The sequence below is a fragment of the Pongo pygmaeus genome, chromosome 1, assembly GCF_028885625.2.
Source record: "Pongo pygmaeus isolate AG05252 chromosome 1, NHGRI_mPonPyg2-v2.0_pri, whole genome shotgun sequence".
Classification (NCBI taxonomy): domain Eukaryota; kingdom Metazoa; phylum Chordata; class Mammalia; order Primates; family Hominidae; genus Pongo; species Pongo pygmaeus.
In genome coordinates, this window is record NC_072373.2 from 178741994 (window position 1) to 178765796 (window position 23803).

General features: G+C 38.6%; 1 protein-coding gene and 1 pseudogene across 8 annotated transcripts in view; one reads left to right on the forward strand and one right to left on the reverse strand.

Annotated features, from left to right (window-relative positions):
* The window catches only part of OSBPL9 (oxysterol binding protein like 9), a 172244-nt gene that overhangs the window by 76519 nt on the left and 71922 nt on the right, over positions 1-23803 (reverse strand). The gene's annotated exons all lie outside the window — the stretch shown is intronic.
* LOC129036690 (glyceraldehyde-3-phosphate dehydrogenase-like) lies at positions 3076-4144 on the forward strand (annotated as a pseudogene).

Below are 23803 nucleotides of genomic sequence, written 5' to 3' on the forward strand. Positions count from 1 at the left end.
TTTTCACTTAGATTTATAAAATAATCAAATCAAATATAAATTCCAAAAGTGACAAATAATCAAAATTCAGAATTTAACAGATGAGTTCAACAGCAGATTAAGTGCAACCAAAGAGACAATTACAGAACTGGGAGCAGTTACAAGAAATCCATCAGAACAAAAGACAGTAAGTCAAAGAGACAGAAAATATAGAAGAAAGGGTAAGCAATACAGAGTATGAGAAAATTAACACACATGTGATTGGAACCCCAGAAGAAGACAAAAGAGAGCATGGCACGGAAGCACTGTCCGGCTGAGAATTTTCCAAAACTGATTAAAGACATTCAGAAGTCCTAGGAATCCCAAGCAAGATAAATCAAAGAAATCCACAAGTTGGGCACATCTCAGTAAAAATACTGCAAACCAAAGATACAGGAAATATCTTTAAAACAGCCAGGGAGGAAAAAGGACAGGTTACTTTCAAATAAACAACAATTAATTTCAGGTAGGCTCTCAAAAGAAACAATGAGAACCAGGAGACAACAGAGTACGACATTTAATGGCTAAAAGAGAATAAATGTCAATTTAGAATTTACTGAAATATATCCTTTATGAATTAAGATGAAATAAACTCATTTTCAGACTGACAAAACCAGAATCTGCTATCAGCAGATGCTCATTAAATAAAATTCTAAAAAGTATTCTTTTCTAGGCATAAACAATGCCTGATGGAAGGTGGTAGGAGCTGCACAGAATGAAGAGCAACAGAAATTATAAGTATGTGGCTAAAACTAAATATTCTCTACATACCATCATAATATTTAATAATATCTTGTGGGGTTTTTTCTGGCTCTCAGTGTCCTGTTTTTATTGTTTTGCAGCAGCACGCCTAACACAGAACATAATTACAAATACTCACTGTGTAAAAGAAGAGCTAGTGCTTAAGTACAAATGGGAAATACAATTCCTTTTATTTAAATAAATACTTAAACACAACTCAGGTCCTATAAGCATCTGGACTCTAGGTCTGAGCTGGAGTTGCCTCGCCTGTGTGCTCACAATGACGTCATGATGTTCCCACCCCCCAGTAATCAATACATGGAATCAGGTGCCAATGGGGAATGTGATCACAACGAGCTCCTTTTCTAGAGCCTACCTCAGCCCTCTACAGACATGATCTCTGGCCAGGACAAAGATGACTGGAATTTTTTGAAGGTCCATAATCTGTAATAGTTAAGTATTCTACATGATTCTCTGGGTTGCCATTTCTATGGAGGAGACATATGCACTTAGGTGACTTTCTTCAGCTCATAATACAGGCCCAGACTTGGCCCCATGCCTGTGAGGATGTTGGATCATGCATCCTTGAAGGAGGCTTTGCCCCTTCATCTTAGGAGAGCTTCTGCCAACAATCAAGGGCACCTGTGTTCGTAATATCACCTCCTTTGCACCTGGACTGCATCACCATCTGCCTGCACTGTGAGGAGTGGGTAGGAGGCCACATGGGCCACTGTCATGGCCTGGACAATCATCCAGCTCACCATGTGGTGGGTGTTCTTGGGGTCAGGGAGCATGCCCTTGGCTGTATCATACACGCTGAGGTAGGTTGCCCAGCACATATGGATGCCCTGCACCGAGAAGCTGAAGCCCTGGGACAGGCCTTGGATCCCATCAGCCTTGATCTTCTCCAGGCAGTCTGCCAGGCCTTTGAACTCCCACTATGTGCCCAATTTCCCAACATTGGCTGCCAAGCGGGTTCTGGCAAATTCCAGGGGGTAGAAGCAGCACAGGGAGATGGCCCCAGCCGCCCCTCAGGAAGCCAGGTTGCCTGCAAAATATCTCCAGAACTGTGCATGCTTATGCACACCTCCCAGAAAGACCTGCTTGTACTTATCCCTAAAGGCAAAGTTGAGGGCTTGCATGGGGAAACAGTGGATGGTGCTGGCCAGGTGCCCCTCCAGAAGGACAAGTGCCCCTCCAGAAGGACAAGTGCCCTGCTCCTTGGGGATGTGGACCTTGCAGCCCACCACACCACGCCTTTGTACGGTGTCGCCACAATCTGCTTACTGGCTTGTTGCACCTGCAGCAGTGCCTTGACTGGCTCAACTCGGGTCGCTGCCCTCTTGGAAATAGCGAGGGCAATGCCTCCGGCCAGTAAGTCCTTGACAAAGGAGTGTGGCCTGTTCCATCCTGCTGGCCAGCGGGCAGCGGAGGGAGGGAGCCGCTTGCTCAGCTCTGCTGCTGCTGGGACCAAAAGGCTCTCATGGGATTTTAAATGAATATATGCAAAATTAAACTGCATAGAGATTGTATATACAAAACAATTGCATATAGATTGGAAAAGGGAAAATGGAATAAAAAGTTTTAAGTTTCTTACATTGTTTGGGAAGAAGATAAAATTATCAATGATTTTGATAACTGAAGGATTCATGTTATAATATCTAAAATAATCACTAAAAGAAAAGCTTTTTAAGTGTTTAACTTCTAAAATTAAAAAATCCAATAATAAAGATAACCCAAAAATTGACAAGAAAGGAGAAAAAAGAAATCAAATATACAAGACTGAAAGAAAGCATATAGTAAGACGGCAAATGTTTAAGCCTAAAAAATCAATAATTAAATGTGAGTGAAGTAAACGTGCTAATTAAAATACAAAGGCTTTAAGATTTGTAAAAGTATATGATGCTTACAAGTGACACATGATACATCACTCTCATTAATCAATAAAGCAAGCAGATGAAATATTAATAAGGACATAGAAGATTTAAACAGTCGATGAAAAAATTTGATTTAATGAGCATATACACAATGCTGAATACAACAAATGTAAAACAGATATTCTTTTTAAGCAGAACACAGAATATTTCTAAAAACTGACCAAATATTGGACCCTAAAACAAGTCTCAACAAATATCAAAGGACTGAAATCATATATTCTCTAACCATAGCGGAAATTTAAGCTAGAAACCAATAAAAAAAAAAAAAAGAAAAAAAAGATAAATTAGAAAATACTAGGGTTTTTGATGCTCTCTGCTCCTCTCATTTGACAGACAGCCGCCCCTTCTCATGCAGCACCAGCCGTGTCCCTGAGACACCATGGTGAAAATGAAGGCTGGAATAAACGGATTTGGCTGTATTGGGCACCTGGTCACCAGGGTTTCTTTTAACTCTGGCAAAGCAGGTATTGTTGTCATCAATGATCCCTTCTTTGACCTCAACTACATGGTCTACATGTTCCAGTATGATTCCACCCATGGCAAGTTCCATGGCAGCATCAAGGCTGAGAATGGGAAGCTTGTCATCAAGGGAAATCCCATCACCATCTTCCAGGAGTGAGATCCCACCAAAATCAAATGGGGGTGACACTGGTGCTGACTATGTTGTTGGGTCCATCAACATCTTCACTACCATGGAGAAGGCTGGGGCTCACTTAGAGGGGAGAGTCAAAAGGGTCTTCATCTCCGTCCTTTCTGCTGACACCCCCATGTTTGTGATGGACATGAACCACGAGAAGTAAGAAAATAGCCTTGAGATCCTCAGTAATGCCTCCTGCACCACCAATTGATCACCCCACCCCCATCCAAGGTCATCCATGACAACTCTGGCATTGTGGAGGGACTCATAACCACACTCCATGCCATCACTGCCACCCAGAAGATGTGGGTAGACGGTACCTCTGGGAAACTGTGGCATGACGACCATGAGGCTCTCAAGAACATCATCCCTGCATCTACTGGTGCTGCCAAGGTTGTGGGCAAGATCATCCCCAAACTGAATGGGAAGATCACTGGCATGGTCTTCCAAGTCCCCACCATCTACGTGTCAGATCTGATCTGCCATCCAGAAAACCCTGCCAAATACGATGACATTAAGAAGGTAGTGAAGCAGGCGCCGGAGGGCCCCCTAAAGGGCATCCTGAGCTATACTGAACACCTGGTTGTCTCCTCCGACTTTAAGTGAGAACCACTTTTCCATCTTCCATGATGGGGCCAGCACTGCCCTCAATGACCACTTTGTCAGGCTCAATTCCTAGTATGACAATGAAGATGAATCTGGCTACATCAACAGGATGGTGGACCTCATGGCCTCCAAGGAGTAAGTGCCCAGGACCACCAGCCCCAGTAAGAGCACTAAAGGACAAGAGAGGACCTCAGCTGCTGGGCAATACCTGCTGCACTCAAATCTAACAGAATAAACAGACATGCAAAAATCTCTTCTTGACACAGTTTCCGTGCCAGATCCCCTGAAGAGGGAGGGGCCTGGAAGGCCCCACCTTGTCATGTACCATCAATAAAGTCCCCTGTATGCAGCCAAAAAGAGAAAGAAAGAAAAATAAAACAAAATACTGAGATGTTTTGAAATTTTAAAAAATAAATACTTCTAAATAATCCATAGGTCAGGAAAAAATATCTGCACTAGAAATTAGAAAACACGTAGAACTGAATAAATGAAAATATGACATATTGATTCATTGGATACAGTTAAAGTAGTGCATAAAGGGAAATTTGTAGCCTTAAACGCATATATATATAAAAATTCATATATCTATTAAATGCATATATATAAAAAAGCAAAAAGGCTGAAAACAACAAGAAGTTCAAGATGAGTAGAAAAGGAAATGATAAAGAACATAAATTAATGAGATAGAGGGCAAACGTTCAATAGACAGGTTACTAAAGCCTAAGTTGGTTACCTAAAAATAACTAATGAAATTGATCAACTTCTAACAAAACTGACAGGAGGAGGAAGGGACGAAGACAACACAAACATGATGGCACAGATCATTAATGTCATGAATAAGAAAGAGGACATCACAACTGATGCACATACTCATAACTCCCTGACTATAAAACTGAAAATTTTAATTAAGTAGAAAATATTATTTAAGGAAATACAATTTACCAAAACTACCACAATAACAAATTTAAAAACCTAGATAGTGCTATAACTGTTAGGTTGGGCCACAGGAAAGTACCTTTTTGGTAGGTCAAAAACACTCTAATATTAAAATAATTGAAAATCATCCCACAAAGAAAAATCCAAGCCTAGAAGCCTTCACCAGAGAATTCTTAAGGAAAAAAATAATGCCAATCTCTAATACAAAATCTTCCAGATAATGGAAAAAGAGTGAACACTCCCCAACTCTTATTCAAGGCCAGCATAACTTTGACACCAATCTGACAAGACTGTTATTAGAGAAAAATTATAGGCAAATCTAACAGAATAAATAGACATGCAAAAATCCTATATGAAAACATTACAACAGAATAGCACAATCTATATACTGATGCATGACTCTTTCCTCTCCCAGTGGAATGTACTAAGAATAAAATGTGAAATGAATGAATGACCATGACCTTAAAAAATTAAAAGATCATGTCCAAGTTGGGTTTATTCTAGAAATACAAAGTTGGTTGAATATGTGAAAAAAAATCGATCAACATCTAACAATACAAAAATATATATGGAATAAGGTTATTTACTACAACATTTTTTGTAACTTTAAAATATTGGGGCCAGGCGTGGTGGCTCACGCCTGTAATCCCAGCACTTTGGGAGGCTGAGGGCAGCGGATCACCTGAGGTTGGGAGTTCCAGATGAGCCTGACCAACATGGAGAAACCCCATCTCTACTAAAAATACAAAATTAGCTGGGTGTGGTGGCATATGCCTGTAATTCCAGCTACTCTCGGGAGGCTGAGGCAGGAGAATCGCTTGAACCAGGGAGGCAGAGGTTGTGGTGAGCTGAGATCACACCATTGCACTCCAGCCTGGGCAACAAGAGCGAAACTCCATCTCAAAAAAAAAAAAGAAAAAAAAATATATGTATATGTATAGGAAACACCCTAAATACTCATACAGAGGAGAATGGTTGAATAAATCAAGGAATACTACGCAGGTATCAAAAAGAATAAAAGCCAGTTGCAGCAGCACACGCCTGCAGCCCCAGGAGATGGAAGGCTCACTTGAGCCCAAGAGTTCGAAACCAACCTGGACAATACAGTGAGACCCCATCTCTTAAAAACAAAGGAATGAGGAAGATTTCTTTAGTGATTTGGAGTGATTTTCAGATATATCATCAAATAAAAGATTTTTAAAAAGTGAAGTCTGTCTTTACTATAAGAAAAAAGGAATATCAGAAAACATACAAGTATTTTCTTATTTGTGCAAAAGAAATATAAAGATTCTAAAGAAAACTAAATAAATTGGTTACCTTACAAGCCACAGGTGAGAAAGGATGGGAAGCCAGGAAGAATAGGAACAGATTAGTAAGAATTAAGGAGGTAGCGGCACTCTGAATATATCTTTTTGTATACATTCAGCCTCTCAGAACCATAATATTTCACATAATCGAACCTCAGTGCCATGGAGTGAATGTTTGTGTTGCCCCAAAATTCCTATGTTGAAATCCTAACCTTCAATGTGATAGTATTAGGAGGTGAGACCTGTGGGAGGTAATTAGGTCATGAGGGTAGAACCCTCTTTAATGTGATGAGGCACCTCAGAGCTGTCTCACTCTCCTTCCAACACATGAGGATATAAGGACAAGAAGTTGACTGTGCAACCTGGAAGAAAGCTTTCACCAGAACCTGACCATGCTGGCATCCTGATCTAAACTTCCAGCCTCCAGAACTATGAGGAAATAAATGTTTGCTGTTTAAGCTACACAATCTATGTAATTTGTTATAGCAGCCCAAACTAAAACATCAAGTAACTTTGAAAAATCACCACCGAACCCACAGAAATACAAACTACCATCAGAGAATACTATAAACACCTCTATGCAAATAAACTAGAAAATCTAGAAGAAATGGATAAATTCCTCGACACATACACCCTCCCAGGACTAAACCAAGAAGTTGAATCTCTGAATAGACCAATAACAGGCTCTGAAATTGAGGCAATAATTAATAGCTTACCGACCAAAAAAAGTCCAGGACCAGATGGATTCACAGCCGAATTCTACCAGAGGTACAAGGAGGAGCTGGTACCATTCCTTCTGAAACTACTCCAATCAATAGAAAAAGAGAGAATCCTCCCTAACTCATTTTATGAGGCCAGCATCATCCTGATACCAAAGCCTGGCAGAGACACAACAAAAAAAGAGAATTTTAGACCAATATCCCTGATGAACATCGATGCAAAAATCCTCAATAAAATACTGGCAAACCGAATCCAGCAGCACATCAAAAAGCTTATCTACCATGATCAAGTGGGCTTCATCCCTGGGATGCAAGGCTGGTTCAACATATGCAAATCAATAAACGTAATCCAGCATATAAGCAGAACCAAAGACAAAAACCACATGATTATCTCAATAGATGCAGAAAAGGCCTTTGACAAAATTCAACAACCCTTCATGCTAAAAACTCTCAATAAATTAGGCAGTAAAAACTATCTATGACAAACCCACAGCCAATATCATACTGAATGGGCAAAAACTGGAAGCATTCCCTTTGAAAACTGGCACAAGACAGGGATGCCCTCTCTCACCTATTCAACATAGTGTTGGATGTTCTGGCCAGGGCAATCAGGCAGGAGAAGGAAATAAAAGGTATTCAATTAGGAAGAGAAGAAGTCAAATTGTCCCTGTTTGCAGATGACATGATTGTGTATCTAGAAGACCCCATCGTCTCAGCCCAAAATCTCCTTAAGCTGATAAGCAACCTCAGCAAAGTCTCAGGATACAAAATCAATGTGCAAAAATCACAAGCATTCTTATACACCAATAACAGACAAACAGCCAAATCATGAGTGAACTCCCATTCACAATTGCTTCAAAGAGAATAAAATACTTAGGAATCCAACTTACAAGGGACGTGAAGGACCTCTTCAAGGAGAACTACAAACCACTGCTCAATGAAATAAAAGAGGATACAAACAAATGGAAGAACATTCCATGCTCATGGGTAGGAAGAATCCACATCGTGAAAATGGCCATACTGCCCAAGGTAATTTACAGATTCAATGCCATCCCCATCAAGCTACCAATGACTTTCTTCACAGAATTGGAAAAAGCTACTTTAAAGTTCATATGGAACCAAAAAAGAGCCCACATTGCCAAGTCAATCCTAAGCCAAAAGAACAAACCTGGAGGCATGACGCTACCTGCCTTCAAACTATACTACAAGGCTACAGTAACCAAAACAGCATGGTACTGGTACCAGAACAGAGATATAGACCAATGGAACAGAACAGAGTCCTCAGAAATAATGCCACACATCTACAACTATCTGATCTTTGACAAACCTGACAAAAAACAAGAAATGGGGAAAGCATTCCCTATTTAATAAATGGTGCTGGGAAAACTGGCTAGCCATATGTAGAAAGCTGAAACTGGATCCCTTCCTTACACCTTATACAAAAATTCATTCAAGATGGATTAAAGACTGAAATGTTAGACCTAAAACCATAAAAGCCCTAGAAGAAAACCTAGGCAATACCATTCAGGATATAGGCATGGGCAAGGACTTCATGTCTAAAACACCAAAAGCAATGGCAACAAAAGCCAAAATTGACAAATGGGATCTAATTAAACTAAAGAGCTTCTGCACAGCAAAAGAAACTACCATCAGAGTGAACAGGCAACCTACAGAATGGGAGAAAATTTTTGCAATCTACTCATCTGACAAAGGGCTAATATCCAGAATCTACAAAGAACTCAAATTTACAAGAAAAAAACAAACAACCCCATCAAAAAGTGGGTGAAGGATATGAACAGACACTTCTCAAAAGAAGACATTTATGCAGCCAAAAGACACATGAAAAAATGCTCATCATCACTGGCCATCAGAGAAATGCAAATCAAAACCACAATGAGATACCATCTCACACCAGTTAGAATGGCAATCATTAAAAAGTCAGGAAACAACAGGTGCTGGAGAGGATGTGGAGAAATAGAAACACTTTTACACTGTTAGTGGGACTGTAAACTAGTTCAACCATTGTGGAAGTCAGTGTGGCGATTCCTCAGGGATCTAGAACTAGAAATACCATTTGACCCAGCCATCCCATTACTGGGTATATACCCAAAGGATTATAAATCATGCTGCTATAAAGACACATGTACACGTATGTTTATTGCAGCACTATTCACAACAGCAAAGACTTGGAACCAACCCAAATGTCCAACAACGATAGACTGGATTAAGAAAATGTGGCACATATAGACCATGGAATGCTATGCAGCCATAAAAAATGATGAGTTCATCTCCTTTGTAGGGACATGGATCAAGCTGGAAACCATCATTCTCAGCAAACTATCGCAAGGACAAAAAACGAAACACTGCATGTTCTCATTCATAGGTGGGAATTGAACAATGAGAACACATGGACACAGGAAGGGGAACATCACACACTGGGGCCTGTTGTGGGGTGGGGGGAGAGGGGAGGGATAGCATTAGGATATATATCTAATGTTAAATGATGAGTTAATGGGTGCAGTACACCAACATGGCACATGTATACATATGTAACCAACCTGCACGTTGTGCACATGTACCCTAAAACTTAAGAGTATAAAAAAAAAAACCAAAAAACAGTATTTTGACTATATAGTGAAAGGATAGGCCAAAAAAAAAAAAGAACCATATACAAATACAATACTCTAGTTAGTAAATTTGATTTTCATAGGCGTACATGTTAGCAATTCTGTAACTAAAGACAAGTGAATATATTATAGATAATGAGAACCAGGTTTCTTACTATCAGAAAAAAATTAGAAATACAGAAAGGGAGAAGGTTAGAAGAAACCTTGTGATGTTGAACTACAATTGGAGGTTTCAGTATGAACTCATGATTTTAGGTAAATAAATTCACAGAGTACTGGACTATAACCCATAGAATATAATAAATATCCACAAGTCCAATATTAATATAAAATAATTGAATAAGTAAATAAATAGGGGAGATGGGACATCTCTTCCTTTAGAAGAATTACAATGGGCCAGGCGCGGTGGCTCACGCCTGTAATCCCAGCACTTTGGGTGGCCGAGGTGGGTGGATCACCTGAGGTCAGGAGTTCGAGACCAGCCTGGCCAATATGGTGAAACCCTGTCTCTACTAAAAATACAAAAATTAGTCAGGCATGGTGGTGGGTGCCTGTAATCTCAGCTACTCGGGAGGCTGAGGCAGGAGAATTGCTGGAACCGGGGAGGCAGCAGTTGCAGTGAGCTGAGATCATGCCATTGCACTCCAGTCCGAGTGACAACAGGGAGACTCCATCTCAAAAAAAAAAAAAAAATTACAATGAATAAGTGTAGAAGGACTGACAAAAGTTAAAAATCACCATTAGACCAACACCACAGCAATAATTACATCAGGCAAGATCCACTGATGGCTAAAATCAGTGGGCAAAAGTGAGGAGAAACAGGAAATTGGCACAGATTCAAAGTATCTCCCACAAGAGAATAAAGTATCTCCCCCAAATGAATAAATAATAATTTTATAATGGAAAAATCTGGTACACTATCTTAATCAAGTGATCAAGGTTAACATCTCCAGTAATAAGATTAATTGACATCCTATACCTCAGAATACAATCCACCGAGACAAGGAACAGCATCATTTTTGTGGTATTCTTGCCAAAAATATACAATTGCAATCGAATCATGAGAACATATCAGATAAATCCAAAATGAGAGACATTCTACAAAATAACTGACCAATACTCATAAAAAATGTCAAGGTCATGAAAGATGAAAAACAAATAAAGAATTATTACAACTAAAAGCAATGTGGCATCCTGGATTGAATCCTAGAACAGAAAAGGAGCATTAGAGGGAAAATTCACATGAGCTCTGTAATTTAGTTAAAAGTACTGTACCAAACAGGTGGAAGATCCGGCTCAGGACATTAGAGCCTGAGTAGGGTGAAGAGGGCATGCATCATGTAAAGGCACAACCTAGCATAGGGCATGAGAGCCCAAAGCAAGAGGAAAAGGGAAGCTATACAATGGAAAAGTCCAATATGAGGAGTCAGAACCCAAGAAGGAAGGTGTCCACATTGCAGTGAACAGGCTCCGCATGGCACAAGGTTTCCAAGGCTGAATGGAGTGATGGTGACATTTACAAAGGGACATGGATGATTGGAAAATAATTACATACAGAAGGATTCATCAAATAAGTAAATACAACAAAGATAAAGTTTTTCTCACTTTTGGAAAACGGAGTTAAATATAGTAAGGGAAAAAACAGAATTATTTCTGTTGTGATAGACTGTAACTGGAGGTATCAGCATGACCTCATCATGGTTTTCAATATACATGTAGATAAATACATATGGAAATAAATATGAACATGGATGTACACATGTGTACACACAAGCACACCCCTATGTATGTAACATTCATATGTGTCTTAGCTCTATGTACATAACATTCATATGTTTCTTAGCTCTCTAGAGGGCCTGGGAGCCATAACACTTTATAAGCAGTAACTACACCTAGCACTGGGTGTTGTTCTAAATATCATCTCCATTAGAAGAAACCAGCGCTCCTTGGAAAAATGGTTGATTCCAGAACTAGGACAGAGAAGGTATAAAATGAGCCTGGAATGTCTTTTTGTGCCAGAAAGTAAGGAAATACCTAAAGAATGACAGGGGCATGTTAAAAGGACACAGAGGTCAGCTTAAATAGGATTCCTCTGGTCAAACTGAGGACAATTTGAGCATCAAAATAAATAAAGACATTTGTGTTTGTAAAGGTGAACTCAGGGAAAGCTTCTGAGGCAAGGAAATTAAAGCTGAGTTTTAAAACTGAGTGGAAATTAGAGGCAAAGGTATGTGAGTGTATATGTGTGTGTCTGGGTGAGAGGGAGAGAGAGAGACAGAAAAAAGTGGGGGTATGTGGAGAAGGAGTGGGGCACTGACAGGGAAGACATTCCAGGTAAAAAAGACAGACTAAGCAAACGAGGGCAAATTACTATACTATACAAAAAAAGAGGGAAAATTACTATACAGGAGCAGGAGCAGGACTAATGTATACATGTAGCTTTGCTACTTCTTTCTAGTGTTGACTTTAATAAGCCACTTGTATTGTCTGAATATGTATTTTTATGCTGTTTTATGATAGTCTCAAAAAAATGAATATTCATTTTGCACCTTAAAATTGGAAGTTGAACTAAATTCTCCCTTCCAGCTGAAAATTCAAGAGTCAATATTATTCTGACTAATCTAATCCACCTTCTCCCATTCTCCTAGCATGTCAGTAAACAAACCTCTACTCCAATGGATCTAATAGAAAAAAGGGCTTTGTGTCTATGAAGTATCAGAGATGTCTGGTTATTATTCAATCACAACAAATTGTTCATATGAGAAATAAAAATACAGTAATGATATACACAATTCAAAACCACCCGCAGAGGCAACTCTCTAGAAGTAAAATTAAAGCTATACTAACTCTGAGTGAATCCCTACCGAAAAGGGCCTAACTTAATGAGCTAGTTAAAACAACTTTGAGTACTACAGTATTTTACCAAATATATAAAGTTAACTCCTCTTCCCTTTTTTTAATAATGTTATTTGTACATTCAGCTTATCTCTAGACTTTCTTCTCTAGCAACTACCACTTCTATTCATTATATTTTCCAGCTTGCTTTCCATCCTCTAAGCCAGTGGGCTCCAAATTTTGTTTGACTGTGACCCACAATAAGAAGTACATTTTATAACTTCACCCAGTTCATACATACATATACACACATATGTGTACATACACATATACATATAAACTAGAATATTCGTTTCAGAAAAGAGTGCTTGCTCTTATTATATGCCATACACATTGATATTTTTCTGTCTGTTGTAATTCATTTTTTTAAAATGCTGACTTGGGCCCACTAAATAGACCTTTATAATCCATTAATGGACTGCAATCCAGTTTGGAAAACACTACTCTAAGCCACCCCGATGTCCCACAAAGCTGTTGCTTTTTAGTATCTCTTAAGCTGCACAGTGTAAAGGCCAAGAGGGCTGACTCTTGGGTCCAAATCCTCGTCTGATACGTAGCTTTGACCTTATTCATTCTGACCTTGGGCAAGATACTTAAATTCTCTAAGCTTTACTTTTCTCATCTATAATCTAAGGATGATAATATTACCTATGGAGATGGTAACAGTACCTAGGCCTTATAAGGTTGTGAGATTTAAATGAGATAATCTGTACAATATGCCTGACATACATGAAAACACCAATGTCACATGTTCTATCAATCTAACAGAGAAAACTAGTTCTACTAATCCAGAGAACAATCTGCCAGAGAAAATTAGTAGAGAAGAGATTACTGGTAACTCCTAATTCCCAATAATGTCTGGTTTATATGGAAACAATATAAGGTACACAGAGGAAAACAGTATTTATCTAGTACATAAAATACATTTTCAGGATTTTATCATCTTTGCTCATTTATTACATATCTAGTCACATTTTCTATATTATACACATTTGAATAAGAATATGAAGTTATTCAAAAGATTTCACTCTTCCAGTGTGACTCACACAATCTAAACTACAAGAAGTAGCTTTTAGGACAACTTTCTAAAACTCCTATACCTTACCATTCCTGATCCACTGCTTAGGAATCTGTCCTCCTAAAGTCATATCTTCTCCTTTAAGATACAAACAACTATGAATATATTACTGCCTGTATACAAAAGAAAGTGGTTATTTGCCTGTTCTGCAATTTAAGTAAAAAAAAAAAAAAGTAACCTCTATAATCAGGAAGGCCTCCTTTTCTCTTAAAGTTATTGTGAAATAAAAACATTTCACAAAAACCACGTTTACAAGATTAACTGCTGAGACACTGCTCAGGTAGCTGCTGAGCCCCAATATGCGTGGGGTACTACGTTTGGGATATGAGCAAGGATAAAACAATTCATGATCTCAAGTAATTAAGTCTCCTGAAAAGTACAATAACTTGGGTAGGTAGTATATCATTTGGTGAGGTATTATCTTCACCCTTTTTTTTTTTTAAGAAATACGGTCTCACTCTGTTGCCCAGGCTGGAGAGCAGTAGCATGATCATAGCTTATTACAACCTCAAATTCCTGGGCTCAAGCGGTCCTCCTGCTTCCGTCTCCCAAGTAGTTAGGACCACAGGCACAGGCCACTATGCCCAGCTAATTTTTTATTCTTTTAGAGATGGGTGTGGGGCTGGGTTTTGCTATGTTGCTCAGCTGGTCTTGAACTCTTGGCCTCAAAGGATCCTCCTGCCTCAGCCTCCCAAGCAGCTGGGATTATAGGCATGAGCCATAGTGCCCAACTATCTTCACCCATTCTATCAGCCTCTGTCAACTAAGCAAAAAATAAAATAAAATAAATAAAAAATAAAAAATAAAAAAAAATGGGACAGGGGAGCTTTTAAAGAATTAAAGTTAGTTTTATTTAGAAGTCTTACTGAGGACTGTTACCTAGGAGAGTCTTTTAGAGAATCTTTGTTAGACTGTTTCAAAGTAGGGTTTTAGACACAGTTTATAAATTGGTGGCGGCAGTTTTGTATGTGCTTATAAGTTATAGTAGAGCAAAATCTCATTAAAGTTTGGGTGTAAGGGCATATCTGGTTATATATTATGGAGGCATAATCACTAATCTTGTTGGACATTATCTTATGTGCAGAAAGAGGCAACGACTAGAATCACTGAACTTGCCTTTTCTAAAAATGCAGTGATTAAGCTGGAGATATGGGAAAATGTGTTCTATCTTGTTTATTGTCTTTAGGGCTTTTTGTTGTTGTTGTTTTTGGAATACCGTGCTCAGTCACTGAGTCAGGGCCTTTGTGAAATTTTGTTGGCAAGGGATTTTGTGAAATTCTGGCAAGTAGAATGAGCAAACATCAAACATTCTCATTTTCTTACATTTGCTGCTTTGTCTCACACCTCTAATATCTTTGCTTACTAGAATTCTATTCACTCTTCTGGGCTATGCTACAATGTCACTTTCTCCACCTATGTTGCTCATGGTAAGAGCACCTGCTCTCTCCTTCCTTAAATTTATTCAAATATTCCAATGCTCAGGCAATATATAAATACATACACCATGTACCAGTCATTGTCTTAGGCATTAGGGACACAAATTGGAGCAACAGTTTAGAGCTCTAGTCCAACAATAATCACCCACAGCCAGTTTGCATGCCGCCCCACCCCGTACGCTGTCCTCATTTGTGAAAGGGACCCAGGGCCTGTCCTTCATGGCCGGCACTCATGGGCCGCACGCACTCACCTGTGTCATCTGAACAATGACCATTCCTGGCCAGCACAGGGTCTAGGATGCACTATGTTCTCAGGGTCTGTCCTGGTGCCTTTCTGTTTTTGTTGAATGAAAAACTGTTTCTGGTGACTGATACATATTAACTGAAATCCCTTTCATCTAGTTCCCCTTATGAGGTTCAGAAGATTCAGTGTCTGGGGGCCTGATTTAGAACACAGGGCTTATCAGGCTGGTCTCAAACTCCTGACCTCAGGTGATCCACCCACCTCAGCCTCCGAAAGTGCAGGGATTACGGCGTGAGCCACCACGCCTGGCCTATTCAAGAATATTGAGGGACAGAAAATATCTATATATATCCATCCTCAGAGCCTTAAATATACGGGTCACTACAGTGTTTATTATTTTAATTTTTGTTTCTTAGGGGTTTTTTTTTGGTGGTTGTTTTTTGAGACGGAGCATCACTCCGTTGCCCAGGCTGTAGTGCAGTGGCGCAATGGCCCGCCTCTGTAATCTCAGCACTTTGGGAGGCAAAGGCAGGAGGTTGAGCTCAGAAGTTCAAGACCAGCCTGGGGAACGTAGGGAGACCTCGTCTCTACAAAAATTTAAAAATTAGCCAAGCGTGGTGGTGCATGCCTGTAGTCCCACCTTCCTGGTTTGACTTCCCCACATACTCTTCCATGAAGCACTATATTTCTGTTAGATTGTATTTACTGTTCACATGACACGATTCTCTGCTTTAGCTCAAGTTGTTCTCTCAGCTGGAATGCCTGAGCCCCATCTCTAACTGTAAATAATAAAAGCCAAACCTATTGAGCATTTAATTTGTGTCAGCACGGTTCTAAGCATATAACATGTATTAACTAAATTTTCACAACAACTACATGAGATAGGTATTATTATTATCCTTATTTTCTAGAATAAGGAAACAGAAAAGTTTAGTATTTCACAACGACATAGCACCTAAAAAGCAGCAATGAGAATGGAACCTCTAGGCTTCAGACACCCCTAGTTCTGTTAAATAAACTCACCCCATCCCATTCTGTTTTTGCTGGACAAAGTCCTTCTTAAGGAATAACAATATAAACTTTTCCACAGTTTGGAGATATTGTAGCAAACAGAAAGAATGAATGACAGGAACTCTGGTCAGGAAACTTGGGTTCAAAAGGGGTTAATATCACCAACTACCTCATGGTTCCACTGTGAAAATCAGGGGAAATAAGGTACGTAATAACGCTGGGAATCCAATGAGATTGGGGTCCTCAGTGCAAAACTATTTTCGTACTAATACTGAAACATAATCTGCGTTTGTCATGTTTGCAATGATGCTGTAAGAACAATGGTGGTAAAACTGCTGGCACACGAGCACAAATCAAGGCAACGGCACCAAACAGAACTGGTAGTCACTAAATTCTTTACCACTACATGCTTGCAGGGAAAAATAAAACATTACTATTTCTTTTAAGAATGCCCTTGAAGAAAAGCAGTAAACATCATCAAATTTTGACCCTAGAGTAAATATTTAATACATAGTCTCTGTGACAAATGGGAAGCACACATAAAGTACTTCTGCTACATACTAAAGTATGATGGTTATCTCAAGGAAAAGCATTTGTGCAAATGTCTGAGTTGGGAACTAATGGGCACTTTGTTAACAGAATATCACTTTTACTACAAAGAACAAATGACAAACTAAATTATTCACTCTCGGGTGTTTGGCAAACATTTCCCTGAAAATGAATGAAGTGAGTTTGTCATTTCAGGAAAAATTGACAGCATTTATTGCCAATTATAAAATTCAAGCTTGTAGGCAAACATTAGAATTTTGGAAAACATGTATTCACCAGCCACCGCGACCTTGACAGATTCTGAAAACTTAAAGCCTTTTCTGATTAGTTTGGAGCAATACCAACAAATGTAATTTTTTTATGTCATAAAATGAAATGTGTCAATATTTGGAAGATCCATATGATTCAGTAAACCAATTTGATTTTCAAATAACCAACACATGATGTTACAAAATCATACAAAGCATAAAAGATCTATTCAAAGTGCCACACAAACCGATGGATTTTAATGTAATAAGAATATTTTCATATATCAATGTCATTAATACAATTTCAGATTTCACACTGCAACCAAACTTTAAGTAACTATCACTTAAATTTTGGTGAAGTATCAAAGAATATTCACAGTTATCTAAAAAGGCTATTAAAATACTCCTCCCTTTTCTAACCATGTATCTGTTGAGGCTACATTTTCATATACTTCAATCCGAACAACTCATCATAATAGACTGAATGCATAAGCAGATATGAGAATCCAGCTGTCTTCTATTAAGTCAGATGTTAAAGAGAATTGCAAAAATCTAACATGATGTCACTCTTCTCACTATTTGTTTGGGAAAATTATTATTTTCTCATTAATGTTAGTATAATGGGTTTCTTGTGGCTATTTTTAAATAAATAAGTACATGTTTTCAAAATCCCTCAGTTTTAATTTCTAAACTGGCAAATTAATAAATATAACCCACATGAAGAAAAGCTGTTTAAAGTCCTTAAATAACGTTAAAAAGTGTACAAGGATCCTCAGACCAAAAAGTCTAGGAACTGCTGGTATATAATACATGTGATATCTTACTTGATTGTTTCCTCCAATAGAATGTAAGCTCCTAGAAAGCAGAAGCTTGTCAGCCTTATTCATGGCTGTATCTCTGGCATTTTGCAAAATGCCTTGCACATTTTAGTGTCTTGCTCATTATGTATCTGTGGGTAGTTACACTACGAATAGCAGCATGGATGCTGAATACAAATATTCCACTTAGATAATTAGATGGTTCAAAATGCAACTGACTATAGTTTGGAACAAGTTGGGATATGCTGAGCAGTCAGATGGTATACATATATTTTTTTAGAATTAAAATCAGCTCACATGAATTCAACCTAAGATGGTATTTTTTAAAAAGGTAAAAAGAGGTGAGGAGAGAGAATGACCAATTCACATGACTAAGACTAAAGTAATCTAAGCCCATGCTTTGATATCCAGGAAGTCTGAGTCATTATTTAAATAAACTGCTATCATATTAAGAACAGAGGTGAGATCATATTAGAAAGATCTGTGTGCCTTACTACACCTCGTATATGCTTCTGTCAAAGCATCTACAACACTATAATGCTCTAATTTGTTTACATTTTTTTCCCTTCCCTCGCTCAGCTATCCCTGAGGTTTGGGATAAAATCTGATCTATATTTTCTTCTTTTCTCTTCTCTCTCTCTCTCTTTTTTTTTTTTTTAAAGACAGAGTCTTAAAAAAGATTCTGTTGCCCAAGCTGGAATGCAGTGATACTAACATGGCTCGCAGCAGCCTCGACCTCCTGGGCTCAAGCGACCCTCCTGCTTCAGCCTCCTAAATGGCTGAGACCACAGCTAAGTGCCACGCCAGGATAATTTTTTTTTATTTTTTGTAGAAACAGGGTCTCGGTATGTTGCCCAGGCTGGTCTTGAACTCCTGGGCTCAACCTATCCTCCTACCTCCCAAAGTGTTGGAATTACAGGGGTGAGCCATCACACTCAGGCTGATCCATATTTTCTTAATTTTCAGAGCCTGACATTTTCTTAGCAACTACTTGGTAGTCATAATTATAGGACAAGTGATAATTTGTCACCTTTTCAGATGCTATCTTCTCAATGAACTCTTCTAAACATCATAGACTAAAACCTGGCCCCCTAACACAGCATTCCCAATTCCCATTATCCTGCACTACCTTTTTCTTTTCTCTATTGTACTTATCCCTTCTAACATATACAGTCATGGACTGCAATAATGACATTTGGTCAAAGACAGACTGCAGGCGGGGTGCACTGGCTCACTCCTGTAATCCCATCACTTTGGGAGGGCAAGGTAGGAGGATTGCTTAAGCCCAGGAGATCAAGGCTGCAGTGAGCCATGATCACGCCACTGTACTCCAGCCTGAATGACATAGCAAGACCCTGGAAAAAAAAAAAAAGAAGAAGAAGAAAGAAAGGAAGAAAGGAAGGAAGGGAGGGAGGGAGGGCAAGAAAGGAACGAAGGAAGGAAGGAACAAAGGAAGGAAGGAAGGAGAAAGAGAAAGGAAAAGGAAGGAAGAAAAGGAGGGAGGGAGGGATTGCATACATGACAGTGGTCCTGTAAGATTGTAATTCGTATCACCTAGTGACATAGCCACCCTGATGCTGTCCTAACTTTGTAGGGCAATGCACTATGTGTTTGTGGCGATGCTGGTGTAAACAAATCTACTGCTCTGCCAGTCATATAAAAGTATAGCATGTACAATCATGTATGGTTATAATGCTCGATAATGACAATAAATGACAATGTGACTGGTTTATGTATTTATTATACTATACTTTTTAACATTATTTTACTTTATACTTATTTATTTTAGACGAGGTCTTACTCTGTTGCCCAGGTTAGAGTGCGGTGGCACAATCAGAGCTCACTGCAGCAGCCCTGACCTCCCAGGCTCAAGCGATCCTCTCACCTCAGCTTTCTTAGTAGCTGAGAATACAAGGTGCATGCTACCACGCCTGGCTAATTTTTAAAAATTATTTGTAGACACAGGGTCTTGCTATGTTGCCCAGCCTGGTCTCAAACTCGTGGACTCAAGCAATCCTCCTGCCTGGCCTCCCAAAGTGCTGGGATTATAAGTGTGAGCCACTGCCCTCAGCCTTTTTATCTTTATTTTAGAGTGTATGCCTTCTATTTATTTATTTTTTAAAGCTGTAAAACAGCCTCAGGCAGGTCCTTCAGGAGGTATTCCAGAAGAAGGTATTGTTACCATACGAGATGATAGCTCCATGCCTGTTACTGCCCCTGAAGACCTTCCAGCGGGACAAGATGTGGAGGCAGAAGACAGTGATATTAAAGTTCCTGACCCTGTGTAGGCCTAGGATCATGTGTGGGTTTGTATCTTCATTAAAAAAAAAAACAACTTTAAAACATAAAAAAAAAAATCTTAAATAGAAAAAAGCTTAGAGAATAAGGATATAAAGAAAATATTTTTGTAACTATACAATATGTTTGTGTTTTAAGCTAAGTATTATTACAAAAGAGACATGAAGTTAAAAAAATTAAAAAGCTTATCCAGTAAAAAAAGTTACAGCAAGCTAATGGCTGGGTGCGGTGGCTCAAGCCTGTAATCCCAGCACTTTGGGAGGCCGAGGCAGGTGGATCACAAGGTCAGGCGTTCGAGACCAGCCTTAGGTGTACATTAGGCTGGTGAAACCCCGTCTCTACTAAAAATACAAAAATTAGCCAGGCATGGTGGTGCTCGCCTGTAATCCCAGTTACTCAAGAGGCTGAGGCAGGAGAATCGCTTGAACCCGGGAGTCAGAGGTTGCAGTGAGCTGAGATCACGCCACTGCACTCCAGCCTGGGCGACAGAGTGAGACTCTACCTCAAAAAAAAAAAAAAGTTACAGCAAGCTAAGGTTAGTTTATTATTGAAGAAAGAAAAAAATTTTAAATAAATCTAGTGTAACCTAAGTGTACAGTGTTTATAAAATCTACAGTGGTACACAGTAATGTCCAAGGCCTTCACATTCACTCACCACTCACTTACTGACTCACCCAGAGCAACTTCCAATCCTGCAAGCTCCGTTCATGGTAAGTGCCCTACACAGGCATACCATTTTTTATCTTTTATGCTATATTTTTACTGTATCTTTTCTATGTTTAAATACACAGATACTTCTCATTGTGTTACAACTATCTACAGTATTTACTTCAGTAATACTCTATAGGCTTGTAGCCTAGGAACAGCAGGCTATCTCATGTAGCTTAGGTGTACATTAGGGTATCCTATCTAGGTTTGTGTAAGCACACACTGTGATGTTGGCACAATGATGAAACTGTCTAATGACACATTTCCCAGAACCGATCACCATCATTAAGCAACACATGATTGTATACTTATTCATGTTTATTTCTCCCTCCTGCTTCTGAAATATAAGCTCTACAAAGGCAGGGATCTTTATCTGTTTTATATATTGATGTATCCCAAGCCCCTAGAATAATGCCACGCATATAGGTGCTCAATAAATATTTGTTGAATGAGGAATGATGATCCACTAATTTATTACGCAGTGCAGGGTTCCATTATTATATTTAGAGACTAAAATTAGATTTCCTAAGAAATCTTTATTTTTGCTTAATGATCCTTTTAAAGCTGCCACAATTGGATCTTTCAACAATTTATGAATAGTTTTAGCTGAAGACTCCAAAACCGTCAGATAAAACGCAGGCAAATATTTACAAAAGTGTTTCTCCCCCACAACTTCCACTTCGATGATATGAGGCAATGCTGTGAGTCTCTGGAACAAAGTCAGCACTGTAGTGGGCAACCAGGTATCAGTGATTCACTCAAAGCAGACAATGAAAACCAAATGTAGATTAATGGGTTCTTTTCAGTTCATTCTAAAATTACATGCTTCTTAGTTAAATTATTCCTAGTCAATGGAAAGCCTCACCAAATTTATCTGTAAATATATCCTAAAAAATGTAGCTCCTACAGTAAATATTTCCTATTTTAACTCTAGGCTTCAGAAAAGACCTAATCTTAGGTCATTATTTCTTAATTTTGAAATCTAGAAAAATCAGGATTTGAGTTTTTAATCTTTAAGATACATTAATATAATACTGAAAGGACTAGAAAAAAATGTTAGAAATAGGATGGTTTTAGAGAATTCACTCAAATGTCAATAATGAGGTTGCTTTGGCAGAAAATAATCCAGAAAAAGGGAGAACAGGAAGCTTAAAAAGCTATAGAAAGAATGAACCTGGGTCATCTCACTGACAGGAGATAAAGAAAAGATGGAATCCAATGGACATGGTAACTCATCAGATATAGAGAGAATGCAGGGAATGCAGACATAGGGAAACAGAAGGCTTCAAATTTGGCTAATTGGGTAAATGAAGTGCTGTTCTATAACATAGAGAAGACAGGAAGAAAATCAGATTAGGAGGTGGTAGGTTACCAAAATTTTATTTGGGGCTGGAAGAGTCTCAGACTCAATTAATCCTGAAATTTGGTAAACTTGACCTCTGCAAGAATCTTATTAAAACAGGTTTTATTGAATATTAACCTTCCTTCTCCAGGGAAAGCCAAAATGTAAAATATATCTTTAACATATTCTGGGGAAGAAAAGAGAAAGAAGGATAACAGGAGGTAATTAGAAGAAGCTAAAGCTAAATCTCAATTCATGAGGAAAAATATAGAACTTCAAAAATACCTGCCCATTGATTACCAAGGCTAAGAGTTTCAGAAAGGAAGAATATTACACATCATTCAACTTGAGAGTAAGTCAATGAAAGGAAAGAAAGAGAAAAAAAAAATGCCTGTTAGAAAATTCAGGAAAGAAACTAGAGCAAGGCCAAAAATATAAATCTATAGGAAAAAAGAATTTGCTACTTAATTCTTTTGTTGGCTCCCAAGGCAAGCAAAGCCAAAACAGATGTGGCCTAACAGAGTAACAGAACCACATTATAAGAAATTACCATGATTGATTTATGTTACTATAAATAAAATGTTTAGAGAATTTTCTGAAAACAGATGTTATTCCTTACACATTGCAGGTAAGGAAGCCCTTTAGACTTAAAAAGAATATGCAAATATTTCTTCAGGGTATAAGGTAGAGTGAAGGTATTTCTGCATTATAATCTTATAATATTCCTGGTAAACAACCTTTCTGAAGGCTTCACTCTTTGCCCTCAGCAGCTTTCCAAGGACGTCTGCTCAGGGCAAAGAACTAGCAGTAAGCTACTTCCTCCCTTCTCTATATTTAGCATAAGCTGTTAATATAATATCTTTACCTTTCTTTCAGAGAGCATATAGTTCTAGACCAAGGCTGCAATATAAACTCAGACATAATCCAAGTACATTCCACAAGCTTTAACTCCATCTCATAAAACACAATCTATATATAGTAAAATGTCACTGATTCAGCCCTCCCTACATTAGGACTTATAATGATTTATACCAAATCACTATGCTTAAATCAAATTCATTAAGTACAAAGTGTAAAAACATTTTTTTAAATTCTATAAAAAATTTTTTTTTAGTTTCTTTTTATTTTTTAGAGATAGGATCTTGCTCTGTTGCCCAGGCTGGTGTGCACTGACACAATCATAGCTCACAGCAGCCTCGAATTCCTAGATTCAAGTGATCCTCCCACCTCAGCCTCCCAAGTAGCTAGGATTACAGACGCATACCACCATGCCCTGGTAATTTCAAAAAGGATCTCGCTTCTTTGCTCAGGCTGGTCTTGAACTCCTGGGCTTGAACAATCCTCCTGCCTCAAACTCCCGTAGTGTTGAGATTACAGGCATAAGCTACCATGCCTGGCCCAAGAAATTCTTAATGATGACATGACAAAAAAATACATATTAGACAACAATGTTAAACTTAGTTCTAGTTTCTATATATAAAGCTAGGAAAGGTATTTTTTTTCAGATAGGCTATGGCTCAGATTCACTTCTCTCTACCATGAACCAACCTGTCCACACTGCTAAAATTCAACTGCACATTGCATTTATGGCATTACCCTGATTTATCTCATTAGTTGAAAATGTAAATTCCTCAAAAGTTTTGTAAGC